The sequence below is a fragment of the Alnus glutinosa genome, chromosome 7 (genome assembly GCF_958979055.1).
Source record: "Alnus glutinosa chromosome 7, dhAlnGlut1.1, whole genome shotgun sequence".
Classification (NCBI taxonomy): Eukaryota; Viridiplantae; Streptophyta; class Magnoliopsida; order Fagales; family Betulaceae; genus Alnus; species Alnus glutinosa.
In genome coordinates, this window is record NC_084892.1 from 28,346,923 (window position 1) to 28,360,993 (window position 14,071).

Consider the following 14,071-nt stretch of genomic DNA (forward strand, 5'->3'; position numbering starts at 1 on the left):
GACGATCAAGTCAGTCCAGTGTTTGTAAAAAGAGGAGAGAGAGAGAGAGAGAGAGAGAGATCTCAGAGAATAATGAATTGCCCTTTAATAATTTCTATACTCCCTTTTTATACCCCTATGTGCTATATGTCCTTTTTACCCCTGTCAAGCGCAAGGCTCCATGTAGTCGTTTTATATCTTCCCTGACTTGATTTGACTTGCCCAATAAATACTGAAGGCTGCTCTTGACCAAGTCTCAAGGTCTGGAGACCAAACCGGAGTCCGGAGTCTAGGATTCCATTAGAGGGCAAATCTGGCCTCACATTGTGGCCTCACCTTTGATAGGGGACGAATATTCCCTAACAATTACCCCCCAATTCTCCTATCTTTAGTATAAAGGTATGGAGAATTTACCTAATGGAATCTCTGTCATTTGACTGACTCATCGACCATTCCTCATCCAACTTGCATAATGCCCTCCTTTGGTCCCATGAAAACTTGAGTGTTTCTTTGACTGTCGTTTCACGCGGCTCCAAGCCATTTATGGCCAGCAATCAAGAATTTATTTCCATCATAAATTCGCCTTTAGTTAGGCTCACCTAACACCCCGTAAATCGTGTGTGCATCGATTGTCATTATTCTCCTATTTATTCGCCACTTCCTTTGCTAGAAGGTCATTGGTCTCCAGATTGCTCATTTGAATAGATTTTCCTCTCTTCTCATTCCTGTTCTAGAGATCAGATCCCTTCCTTTCATCCTATTTGGACTCTTCAAATTTTCTCACAATGTTCTTTATCCCCGGTGCAGTCTTTACGACCGAGCATATTCACAAATCCATCAAAGATGGCCCTGGAGCATTCACTCTTCACGGTGGTTCTATTGAATGTGTGATCTTCGGCTTTAGACAGATAAGGGTGTGTGACCCCCGGCTTTACGCCAACCTGTTCCTGTCCAGCCTACAGGAACTGTGCAGCACCCAAATTTTTCCCAACAGCTTGTGGGAGCCCAACTGTTCAAGCCGTGCCTGGAATTTGTGCGGATGATCCCTTCAAGATTCTCGGGCAATTCCTCTTCACTGTATTAGGATTACTTGTAATCAAATGACTACCCTGCATAATATTATTTCAGGGTTGTCTGTTGTCTTCGATTATTGTAATTTCTTGAACATCCTCACGTTGAAGGACATCTCTTCCTCGTTGGGCAAATGAAATGACTTGTATCCGGTCTCACCCTTTTTTATAATGAACTGAGGTGACTCTTTATTGTTCGGGGTGACCACGCTCGAATCACGACGGGATGTCGAGACGATCCCTATCCCTTGAGGCTCATTGCCATCACCGGCATCCCGAGCTGGCCCTTTTTAAGGCCGAGTGCAAAAATATTCTAAGCCCCAGATTTATCCCTGTCGGATTTTCCTGGTCAATTGTATAGGCTCCGATTGTTCGCTCTTTCAAGTCATGATCTCTACATCAGAGGCGTTCGAGGAGTCCGTTCTGGGTAAGTATGGTAGTCGAGACCCGAAAAGGGTTCCTCGATTCACAATTTGGGGCCTGCTCGCTCAAATTGGCAAAGTTTATGCGGATTTCCCTTCTACCCCATGTCTGGAGAGGAGTGGGGCCCGAAGTTGCCCCAGAGCTACCTCCCTCTATCCAAGAAAAAATAGTTTCTGGGGTTGTCTCTCCATCCGAGAGAGGGTAATCGTCCAAATCCGAAGACATGGTCTTTCACCCGATGGAGGTCAGCCATTATAGTTATCCTTACTTCATCACATGTTTTCCGGGGGTTAGATCCGTCTCCTCATCCGAGGTAAGTTTCCACTCTATCCCAAGACGAGCTTTACTCGCTACTTTCTTTCCAACTTAGTGGATCCAATCTGCAATGAGCTGACGCTCGATTCGTTCCCTTATCCACCAGGGGACGTTTTGTCCGAGGGAAATTTTCTAGTTTCCTCGTCCGAGGCAAACCTCCTTATACAAGGAGGAATAGTCCACGGGACATCCCATTCCTTTTTGTGTTATCCCACCATAGGAGTTCGAACATCAATGGTGTCCCGGGAGCAAAATCTGCTGTAGGGGACGTTTCCCTAACCCGATTTGTTAAAGGGGTTCACTCCCCGTTCTCAAGGGTTCCCAAGCAACAAATGATCTTGGAGATGGGGAATTGTAATTTCCCAAGCCGAATCCGTTATCGCTAATCTACAGCACTCGGTAAATCAGCTTCTCTGGCGTTCTTAGCAATCATTTCAATGTTATCCGTGGACGGTCTTGCTTCTGTTTGAATTCCTGGACTCCTTAGAGCTATCCGAAGGTCGGGATGTAGGCATTTCGGCCTTACCCAATAAAAGGTTTCTTCACAGTTCATGGATGGGATTCACATTGTTAGGCAGGGAGGTGGAGTCCGGGATTACCTCTTTATTCAAGAGAGATTCACTATCCCAACCCGACACTACCCTCCATTCTTCAGAGGAAGACAGTCTCGGACTGCACCCTTTTCAACTTTATATAGGCGATATGCCCGACGTCAACATTTTTCTCATCTCTTTATCCGAAAGAAGAGTCTTCTATTCAAGAAAGAACTCTATGAGTATTCTCACCCAACTTAAAGAAGTTGGTCCTCGGGAGGCATTCCTCCTTTTATGCACATATGAATATAGACCTAGCAACGCAGGTCGTCATCGGCTACAATTTCTTTCTTAGTTCTGAATAGACGGGGGACGACGGTCAACCCCGGAAAATAATACTGTTCCCCCGGAAATATCCCCAGCAAATATTCAATAATCAAATAGATTAACAGCTTGGATGGGGGATAATTGCTAAGCATCCTCTACCAAGAGGGGCGGTCCATTGTCCGAGATCTGACTTTCCTCATCACCCCCCTGTCCTCGACCAAGAGGGGCAGTCCATTGTCCGAGATCGGACTTTCCTCATCACCCCCCTGTCCTCGACCAAGAGGGGCGGTCCATTGTCCGAGATCGGACTTTCCTCATCACCCCCCCTGTCCTCGACCAAGAGGGGCGGTCCATTGTCCGAGATCGAACTTTCCTCCTTGTTTTTTAACGAGGTTATTACTCCTCTCCCGATTATTACTCCTCTTCCTTTAAACTAATCCGAAAGTTATCGGAAATGTCAACGGGATTTTATGTATTAAATATTCGATAGCTAATCTCCCAAGCTCTTACCCCCCCAAAGCACTCCGGTCTGAGAAGAGCTAGCCGGAGTGATTTGTCCTGGGAACACAAAGCCTGTGAAAATGAATCAACGTCAAAAAACCAAATGCCAATGTTGGACATTCTCCCGTTAGTCCCCTATTAAGGGCGGGCTCACCCCCCTGTCCAAAATCAGGAGGGGGCCAAGTCCGAGGTCGGACGTTCTCCCGTTAGTCCCCTATTAAGGGCGGGCTCCTGATTTTTTACCGAGGTTCTTACTTCTCTCATCCTTTGTTTTTTAAAGAGGTCACCTCCTCGAATCCCTTGTTTTTTAACGAGGTCACGTCCTCGAATCCCTTGTTTTTTAACGAGGTCACGTCCTCGAAGCCCTTGTTTTTTAACGAGGTCACGTCCTCGAATCCCTTGTTTTTTAACGAGGTCACGTCCTCGAATCCCTTGTTTTTTAACTAGGTCACGTCCTCGAATCCCTTGTTTTTTAACGAGGTCACGTCCTCGAAGCCCTTGTTTTTTAACGAGGTCACGTCCTCGAAGCCCTTGTTTTTTAGCGAGGTCACGTCCTCGACCCTCGAACAATGCTCTCGGAATGTGACCTTGAGGGCTTTCCTTTTCGCTTTATTTGTTTGCATAATAAAAACAAAGCTCCTGCACAAGTGCTATAGAAAAAGATCAACAAATCCAATGGGAGACTATCAAGATGAGACCAATTCCCATCACTACCGTAAGAGCTCAAAAACCTGCTCCCTATATTTGGTTCCAGGAAAATAGCCTCTGTTACCAAAAGATCAGGGCTACCATAACTCCCATTTTTTTTTTTTTTTGCAAATAAATTCAGCCGAACATTTTCTAGTACTTTCTTTCACGAGCTCAAATATTTGCTTTGTAAAAATATCAAAAGCTAACAAGCATCAGAAGGGAAGTTCTAGGCTTCTTGTATAGGAGCACACCTAACCATTATTATTGGAATTACAAGATTATTAAAAGTCTCCGTAGTTGTGCTCCAAAGCAGTGGTGAAGGTATAAAGGCAAAATAATTCGCTAGCCTTTATTAACTGTCAGAGAGGCCATTTTAGACCTGATACTTTGAAATTTCTTTTTCACGGATTTTATCATAAGACATTTATCCATACCGCAAATTTTAACACACAAAATTTAACTGAATAAAATAAAGATAGAGAGATAGAAACTTATCTCGTCATTTCCAGGGGACTGAGTCTCGATTTGGGGTGGCCCAAACTAGGACCGAATCCAACTTCCACCATTCTGCTAGTCATAAGTGCAAGTCTCTGCGATGGTGTTCTAAAAATTCCTTTTCATAACCCAAGTCGCCAGCAACACCATCTGTACACCTTGATCCCTTTGCCTACGCAGTTACTGAATTCCCAATAGGCTGCTTGAAATAGCTATAATTCTTCAATACCCCACCAGATGATGTACAAATAATATGAGGAAGAAAATGATTGAGTTACGCGGTCATATTTCCATTTTCATCCCTGCTCCTTAAAAATATGTTTATCCCATAAATTACACTCGCGAGAGAACCGTAATAAAATCATCAATCAACTCAAAAACAGTCCCCCAGTTCCCTAAACATGACTAGTCTGACCGGAGCAACTCTCAAGAGAAATGCTGGAGTATTGCATACATATAACGCTACGACTGATTTCAGTCAATGCCAATCTTTCTAATAGAATATTCAGTGCCCCTGCTGTGATAGTCAGTGTAGGAGTGCTCCTTTCTGCTTGGGATTGCACCATTCCAGTATTTTGAGTCCCGTATATACACATATATGCGTAGGGTCCTGTGCTTCCATGCTCACGATTAACTCACAGATGCTCTAGACACTGCTTCTCATGTCAAAGAAAGAAAAATTTTGCAGGGACCCACCGAGGTTTGACCCAGGGTCGAAAGTAACCTCATAGGCTCATAACTATTCTCACTTTACGAAGAAAGGGCATAGCAACTAGAACTTCCGAGGTGGTATCTCGAGACAAAGTCGGACAGTGGAGTGCAACTTTATGAGTGCTTCTTTCTCTCTTTCTTTTCTTTTTAAAGCCTTCTTGAAGATTCCGTACCTATAATCGTGGTTCTCATATTGACAGTTGACAAGTGACTAGATCGGGAGTCCGGGCACTCAAATGGGTTTCGGAAATGTCCCCGGAACTGATCCCGGACATGTTCTCGGGGATGCCCTTGGAACTAATCTTGGACATGTTCGTTCGAGAATCCCTCTTCACCAACTACCGTGAGTTTTGTTGTCCTGAGTCCACTCATTCATGCATTGACTTCCAAATATCTTGGTCCTTCAACATGTTGGCAGTCCGCCATTTACAGACGTTCAACACTAGCCCACATTGAACAATCATTCGAGAACGTACCAGGAGAGTAACAGTTATCCCTACTGTATAGGATTACCTCCCAATCCGACCACGTAGCTTACATGCGCCGACGATCCGAGGACTACAGTGTGGGAGGCAGGTTCAGTCGGGATACCTTCGCTTATTCGCGGGCTTCCTTGGTCACGTAAAATGTGGATCTCTACATGGGTGTCTTATGACCTCGGAAGTGATCCCGAAAATGACCTCGGACACATTCTCGGACCATCTAGGATTCTTTTTCTGCTTTGTTTTTCTTTCATGAACGACATATCATCTTGACCTCTGTAAGTTCATGCAATGTGTTCATTCTAGAGGTGGTTGGCCTTAATCTCAATCCAGATCGACCCGCCTTGCTTGGCCGAACCCAAACAAAAGCTGCTGCAACTTACCTCTACCATGTTTGCCCAAACACATGACTTTCACCGCCAATAGCACCTATCAATCCACCCTCACTGATCTCCCTGGTCACCTTTCCTCCAACAACACAGAATTCTACAATGCCTCCGCCTGAAACTCCGGCGACACGGTCGACGGCCTCTTCGTGCGCCGCGGCGATCTCCCTGCTGAAGCCCATCGAAACTGTGTTACCGGAGCCATAGAAGACATACCCAACCGTTGCCCGAAGGGAAAATGGCTGGGGCTTGGTGCAACCTGCAATCCGCATGCGTTGTATCGGTGCTTGGCCTGTTCAGTGACCTCCTCGGTCAAAGGCAGCAGAGTGCACAGCTTTGGCTAATTCCTTTTGGATACTCAACCCCAAGCCTTTAACAGCTGCGCACACGTAACTATCTTCGGGGTCCGGGGTCTCAAAGATCTTTCTTTTTCCCAACTTCACCGATGAGGTCGTCATTTTCGCTCGTGTGAGTTTGGGCAGAGATTGCTTGTTCGACCTTGACATGATGGACACTTCTTTCTCCGAAACATGGTCTCTCCTCAACCTTTCTAGACTGCTTGATGGATGGCCCTCGGTTCCCCGATTAATCTAAGCCACCAGGAGGCCTAAACTATTTACTAGTATGACGCAACAAGCTCTTTAGTCAAAGAAAATGTACAATTTCTGACAGCCCGCTCCTTGCAATTGTGGAAGGTGCTCAGTCCTATTTGAGATGTCCGGAGTGAAACGTTGCCTCGTAGCCCATCTCCTTTCAGTCGCAATAAATGATGTTGTCAGAAAAACATCATCTCCCATAAAAACCAATAAAGCAAGACCCACTCTTCTCCACGATTTTTCCTTTCTCAGTAATACTGAATAGCAAAACTCGCGAAATCAAGTAGCAACAAGGGTAATACAAGAATTTCATCCTCATTAGTTTCTAATCACAATTAATTGTGTTGTCAGAAAAGCCAATAAAGTCAAGCCTACATGCTTCTCACGACTTTCTTTCAATTTCTCAACCTTATGTCTCCTGACAAAGTCAGTTTCGAGACAAATAAATAAAATACAAAGTGCTTTTTCTTTTACACATGTGGAGCTAAACATCAATGGCACTCGGCACATAATTCATGTGAATTAAAGAGAGTTTCTCATCCCTTTCCCAGAAGTTGTTTCTTTCTACAAAGGTTATCGAAAATTCGAATGTAAATCTCTACATCCAAACCATAATGAAAAATAGAAGACTCATCTTCCATCATATGTGGTCGACCGTGAGCTGATGCCGAAGAAATCCAGGTTTTCAAGCCCGTGGCTACACATACGTATACTTGGCGAAAGTCGACTTTGCTTTTGGTATGGTTGTTAACAGGAGGCCACATTAGCTTAGATCTTCATAAAATCACAACATGCAAGTACAGGTACGTTGCTCTTGAGTTCAGATCTATCACACGTAGGAGAATTGGGGGGTAATTGTTAGGGAATATTCGTCCCCTATCAAAGGTGGGGCCACAATGTGAGGCCAGATTTGCCCTCTAATGGAATCCTAGACTCCGGACTCCGGCTTGGTCTCCAGACCTTGAGACTCGGTCAAGAGCAGCTTTCAATATTTATTGGGCAAGTCAAATCAAGTCAGGAAAGATATAAAACGACTACATGGAGCCTTGTGCTTGACAGGGGTAAAAAGGACATATAGCACATAGGGGTATAAAAAGGGAGTATAGAAATTATTAAAGGGCAATTCATTATTCTCTGATCTCTCTCTCTCTCTCTCTCTCCTCTTCTTACAAACACTGGACTGACTTGATCGTCGGAGGAGGCTCCGCCGGCACCCCCGACGGGTCTTTGTTGTTTTGCAGGTCAGGGCGCGGATGAAGGGACGTCTCTGATGATGCCACGTCACCGGACCAAAAAAAATCATCAACAGAACCCTCTAACCGTATCAAATTCAACTGCAAAGATATGATTTGAATCATTTTCATTGTTGGACTTGTTGAAAATTCCAAGGTAATGCCTGGGTTGAGCTCCAAGAAATTTCGTGGAGGGAGACAAGATGAAAGCGAGGCCATAGCCTCCTTTGCCGGAGCCTGGGGGGTGTTAGAGAATATGGCCTCCTTTGCCGGAGCCTGGGAGTGTTAGAGAATATATTGATACCGTATATTACGGTACTCTCCATATAGATGTTAGAGAATATAACGATACCATATATTATGGTACTCTCCATATATTGTAGGATTTGAATTAATCCTTATTAATTGTAATTGATTAAAATCAAATCAGATTTGAATACATTCAATTCTGATTTGATTGTATACCATTTTGTATTCTCTCTATATCCCTATAAATAGGGATAATTTGTATTGTAAATCAATCAAGCAATAAGAGCAACAATGTAGCCCTTTGTGCTTTACTCTGTGGACGTAGGTCATAGATCGAACTGCGTAAAATCTCTTGTCTCTATTTCTTATTATTCCGCTTTATTTTCTTTTACTTTTATGTTTTCTTTCATGGTATCAGAGCTATAGGCTAACGCCAATGTTCGATCCAATGGTCCTGTGATTTATTTCTCTTGTTTTTTCATTTTCTTGTATTTTAGTTTTCTTATAGTCAATGCTTTGCAAATCTCATCCCTATAGATATTGCAGTGTATTTGACAAAAAAAAAAAAGAAAAAAAAAAGGAAGAAATTTCGTACTGTTCCTGAGAAAAGGAAAAAAAAAATAAAAATTGTATTTTGTTATGGACATATTTCTTATTGTTCCTGAGAAAAAAAAAAAAAAAAAAAGAAGAGGAAATTTCGTTACGAGGAGATTTCGTACTGTTCCTGAGAAAAAAAAAATGCAATTTGTTTTTGGGGAGATAACTGTTCTTGAGAAAAGAAAAGAAAAGAAAATAAAAATCTTTCCGTGTGTTTTCACGGTGGGTGTTTGTAGATTGACTCTTTGTTGATCCTAGTTGGTGTCACTGGCAAGTTCTCATCTGCTCCAGCAGTTTCAGATCGTTTGAGGCGGCGTCTGGTTGTCTCCGTCGAGTTTCGGGCGGTTCTGTTGTGTTCACCGGCGACCTTTGGCAATTAATGGTGTTTTCATGGTTGTTAGCGGCTTTTTTGGTATTTTGATATTTTCCGCCAACTTTTGAGTTGTCCGGTGATGTTCCAAGCGATATGTGGTGTTCTCCGGCGAGATTAAGTCCTGCCGGTAAGTTTTTGGCAAGTCTCAGGCGAGTTGTTGGAGACGGAGGTCTCCGTTTGGTTACTGGTATTTCATTTGGTTTTTCAAACCGTTCAGTTCAGTGTTTTTTTGGTCAAAAAAAAAAAAAAAAAAAAAAGAAAAAAGAAAAGAAAAGGGAAACGTGTAGAGAAACTGAGAAAGGCTTGGTTATTTATGTGCATGACTTGAATCAAATGAGTGTAGCGTCGTGCAGATGCAACGAAGGAAGAAAAAAAAAATCATTAAAAAGAGGCTAAGTTGCCCATATTATTTTGGACCTTTGTTGGCTCCTTATTTTGGTCATTGAACCATATTTTGGCATGTGGTATTGTTTCAAATCCATGTCTATTTTAACCCATAGTTGGCCCCATATATTTTTGGCTCCTGTGGTATTGTTTCAAACTCAGGCCCATTTCAGCTCATTGTTGGCTTTTATATTTGGCTCATAGTTAGCCCATTATTTGTATTTTGGCATTTGTGGTCTTATTTTAAGCCCATGCCCATTTAGCTCCCAATTGGCTCGAAGAAGAAGAAAGAGGAAGACGAAGAAGCAGAAGGAGGAAGACGAAGAAGAAGAATAAGAAATATATTCTCTAAACTAGGTTATATACGACCCAACATAAAAAAAAAAAAAAAAAAAAAAAAAAAAAAAAAAATCAAACTCAAGACACTACAAAAATTTCTACAATTGGACGCGTGTCTACAGTACCGGTTACTGTAGACACGCGTCTAATTAGACACGTGTCTTCTGAAAAATGTGTCTAATTGTACCATCTTCACAATTGGACGCGTGTATTTAATACACGTGTCCAATTGGACACGCGTATTAATTGGACACGTATAATAATAAACGTGTCCATTTGGACACGTGTATTAAATACACGTGTCAAATTGGACGCGTGTATTTAATACGCGTGTCCAATTGGACACGTGTATTAATACACATGTCAAACTGTTATTTTTTCCCAAATATATATTAAAAAAAAAAAAGTAATTGTGTTGTGTTAATTTTTTGAAAAAAAAATTAAAAAACTCCTTATCTTATTAACCATATAAATCTGTGAAAATACGGTGTACATAGCTTATACACATAAAATTATGTTTGAAAGCTATATGCTATATGTAAATTCTATACTTGGAGTTTATGCTTTTTAGGTTCCTTATTTATATATATATATGGTATACTAATAAGTACGTAAACCCTAACCTAATTTACATATTGTACTATACGCATAATTAAACAAATTTGGTGCTATATATATAATTAAACCAAATAGTTCAAATTAGGGTTTAGTTTTGTACACCATCTACGTTTAGAAACAACAAAAAAAATTTAAAACATAACAAAGTTAAAAAACCTATAATTAATACTACATATATAGATATGCATGCATGTAAACGGTTTAGAAACTCTATACAGTAACCTTGCTATTTATGGCTATATATAGTAAATGCAATTATTTTAAGGGTTCCGCGCTACATAATGAATTAAATACTTATGGTTTAGTCCCTTATATAGTACATACATTTAGGGTTTATGGCTATATATAGTACATACACTTACGGTTAGGGTTAAGATTAGGGTTTATAGCTATATATAGTATATACACTTAGGGCTAGGGTTTATACCTATATATAGTATATATACTTAGGATTATGGTTTATCGATATATATAGTATATACACTTAGAATTAAGGTTTATAACTATATATAATATTTACACATAGGGTTTATAGCTATATATAGTATATACACTTAGGGTTATGATTTATAGCTATATAGATATATAATATATATACTTAGGGTTAGAGTTTATCGATATATATAATATATACACTTAGGGTTAGAGTTTATAGCTATATATAATATACATACTTATGGTTAGGGTTTATCGCTATATATAGTATGTTCACTTATGGTTAGGGGTTTTAGGCTATATATAATATACATACTTATGGTTAGGGTTTATCGCTATATATAGTATATACACTTATGGTTAGGGGTTTTAGGGTTTATAGGTATATATAATGTTTACACTTAGGGCTATGGGTTATAATTTAATTCATTTTACATTTTATGAATAATAATGTCAATATATTTTCACGTGTCATTATTTTACACTTTTAAATATAACATTAAATCGTAGATTGATTATAATTAAATTGTTCCGATATATATATATATACACTTAGGATTAGAGTTTATGGCTATATCAAGTATATGCACTTAGGGTTAGGGTTTATGACTATATATAGTACATACACTTATGGTTAGGGTTTATAGATATATATAGTACATACACTTTGGGTTAGGGTTTATAATTATATATAGTACATACACTTAGGGTTAGTGTTTATAGTTATATATAGTACATACACTTAGGGTTTATGTACATATATAATACATACACCTAGGGTTAGGGTTTATGTACATATATAGTACATACACTTACGGTTATGGTTTATAGCTATATATAGTACATACACTTAGGGTTAGGGTTTATAGTTATATATAGTACATACACTTAGGGTTTATAGCTATATATAATACATACACCTAGGGTTAGGGTTTATGTACATATATAATACATACACCTAAGGTTAGGGTTTATGTACATATATAGTACATACACTTACGGTTAGAGTTTATAGCTATATATAGTGCATACACTTAGGGTTAGGGTTTATGTACATATATAATACATACATCTAGGGTTAGGGTTTATGTACATATATAGTAAATACACTTACGGTTAGGGTTTATAGCTATATATAGTATATACACTTAGGGTTAGGGTTTATAGTTATATATAGTACATACACTTAGGGTTTATGTACATATATAATACATACACCTAGGATTAGAGTTTATGTACATATATAATACATACACATAGGGTTAGGGTTTATGTACATATATAGTACATACACTTACGGTTATGATTTATAGCTATATATAGTACATACACTTAGGGTTAGGGTTTATGTACATATATATTAAATATACCTAGGGTTAGGGTTTATGTACATATATAGTATAGTATATACGTACACTTAGGGTTGGGTTAGGGTTTATATATTTATACATATAATCTTTAATTTTTATTAAAAAATTATTAATAGTTTTACAATTGGAGACATGTAATAAAATTACACGTCTCCAATTAGGAACGTGTATATTGTACACGTTCCTAATTGGCCACGTGGCCACCTGCCTCGTGGCCAAATTTTGGCTAGGTGCACAGCGCGGGACAATTCCCGCGCGCCACCTAGCCATTTCTGTAAGATTTTTTTTTTTTTTTTTTTAAAAATAAAATAAAATTAAAATGGGTAGCTTCTAGAGGAAGCTACCCATCGATCTCTCTCACCCTCACTGTCACTGTCTCTCTCTCACGCTCGCTCGCTCTCTCTCTCTCTCTCTCTCTCTCTCTCTCTCTCTCTCCCTCTCTCCCTCTCCGTCGACGTCACCGGCCACCTCACCAACCTCCGCGAGTCCGGCCGTTCCTCCGGCCAGCTCACTGTCTCTCTCTCTACATCTCTCTCTCTCTCTGAACTCCGGCCGGCTCCAAACACTCCAGTGAGCTTCAGGTTCGGACCTCTCTCTCTCTCTCTCTCTCTCTCTCTCTCTAAATATCTCTCTGCATCTCTCTCTCTCTCTGCATCTCACTCTCTCTCTGCATCTCTCTCTCTAAATATCTCTCTGCATCTCTCTCTCTCTGCATCTCTCACTCTCTGCATCTTTCTCTCTCTGCATCTCTCTCTCTCTCTGCATCTCTCTCTCTCTCTACATCTCTCTCTGCATCTCTCTCTCTCTGACTTGTGTTTCAATTTTTTTTTTGTGTTTAATTAATTTTTTTTCCCACAATGCAGGTACAAAATCCACAACAAATATATACCGCATAAATTGTGAGTAATTTTCCCTTATTTTTGTCATTTATTTTTTCAATATAATAAATGTGGTATATTTAAATGTATTTGTTTAAAATATATTCCTATTTGTTTTAATATTTTCGGACAATAAACGTGGATTTAGCATTTAATAGTGGACAATTTTTTTTCCCCATGCAATGCTACTGATTTGGTTGGGTTTGTATATAGATTGTTATGTTGTTTTTTTAAGTTTTTTTTGTGGTTTTGTATGTGAAATATGGATACATTTTTTTTTTTTTTTCATATTTTTTTTGATATATTTTACTGTACTACGGATATAGTTTTGCATGGGAAACCAACGATTACAAATTGACCGTCCACTTTTTACAATATTACTTGTAGTATAAAATTTACAATATCATTTTGCCACTTTATACGTTGGTGTGAGGAGAAGACATATTTTTCCTAAGCATTCTTTATAGTTCGCCTTAACAACAAAATTTAAAATAGCAACATAAAATAAATATAAGCATTTTACATATGGTCGACATAGACAAATTCATAAAAAATCCAAATATTAAAAAATTAATTCTAAAAATGGTTCACATATACCAAATCACCTTAAAATAAATTGTGGAATTGTTTAAAGTCAAATTTCAACAACCATGCTGTATACTTTATTTCAGCATTTTTTTTATCTACAGAAATAATAACATAGTTTAATTATACATTTGTGTTGCTATTATCCTTTTTGACAAATTCTTACAAAAATGATTTTCAAACAAACTTTCCCTCATTTAATAATAAAATGATCGTACCCTAACCCTAAACCCTAAACACTAAAAAAAAACAAAAAAAATCTTAAGCCCTAAACCCTACGAAAAAAAACCCAAAAACTATAAACCCAAAAACTATAAACCCTAAAAAAACAAATACAACAACCCTAAACCCTAAACCCTTAAAAAACAACAATCAAACACGTAAATCCTTAAGAAAAAAACCTAACCCTAACCCTAAACCCTAAAAAAACAACAATTCAAAACCCTAACCCTAACCCTAACCCTAAACCCTTAAAAAAGGAAACACGTAAACCCTTTAAAAAA